Consider the following 1,158-nt stretch of genomic DNA (forward strand, 5'->3'; position numbering starts at 1 on the left):
ATTTAAAATAGCAATTAAGCTAGAGTCAATTGCCGTTTGCGGAAGAGAGTTTCAAACTTCTATCCCCCTTTGTGTGTAGAAATGTTTTCTAATCTCACTCCTTAAAGGTCTGGCTTTAATTTTCAGACTGTGCCCCCTAGTCCTAGAATCCGCAACCAGCGGAAATAGTTTCTCTCTATCCAGAAAATGTCAATGACACAGTCAATGAAAGGTGCAGTTCTCGAAGGCGGCTCACCAGCACCTTCTCAAGAGCTATTAGGGATGGGCAATAAATGCTGACCTGGCCATTGACACCCACATCCCATGAATGAAGACAAAAAAAGTCGCCTGCATGGCCGAGTAATTTCCTGCTGCTGAACGACGGGAAGAATGAAACCATCGGCTTCAGTCCTTTGAACGAACTGTATTCACTTGCCGTCGAGCTCAATCCCCACTTGGTCCTCTGCCCCGAATATCCAATGCATCAGAAAATCCTCCATAACATAGTATTACAGCATGGAAACATCATAGAAGGAGGCCATTCGGCCCATCGTGCCTGTGCCAACACTTTGAAAGAGCTATCTAATTAGACCCGCTCCCCTTCCCTTTCCCCATAGCCCAGCAAAATTTTCCCCTTAAAGTATTTACCCAGTTCCCCTTTGAATGTTATTATTGAATCTGTTTCCACCACCCTTTCAGGCAGTGCATTCCAGATCATGACAACTCGCTGCGTAAAAACATTCTCCTCATCTCACCTCTGTTGCCAATTACCTTAAATCTGTGTCCTCTGGTTACCATCCTTTCTGGCACTGGAAATAGTTTCTCCTGATTTATTCTATCAAAACCGTTCATGAGTTCAAACACCTTTGTTAAATCTCCCCTCAATCGTCTCCGCTCTAAGGAGAACAGCCCCAGCTTCTCCAGTCACTTCAGCTCACTGAAATCCCTCATCCCTGGCACCATTCTAGTAAATCACCTCTGCACCCTCTCCAAGGCCTTGACATCCTTCCTAAAGTGTGGTGGGCAGAATTGTGTGGTGGCCAGCTGGGGCTTAACCATTGATTTATAAAGGTTTAGCATAAGTTCCTTGCTTTTGTACTCTATGCCTCTATTAATAAAATCAACGATTCCGAACAGTTTTTTTCTCAATCTATTCAAATTGTCCTGCCACCATCAAAG

Source organism: Heptranchias perlo, unplaced genomic scaffold, assembly GCF_035084215.1.
Source record: "Heptranchias perlo isolate sHepPer1 unplaced genomic scaffold, sHepPer1.hap1 HAP1_SCAFFOLD_62, whole genome shotgun sequence".
Classification (NCBI taxonomy): domain Eukaryota; kingdom Metazoa; phylum Chordata; class Chondrichthyes; order Hexanchiformes; family Hexanchidae; genus Heptranchias; species Heptranchias perlo.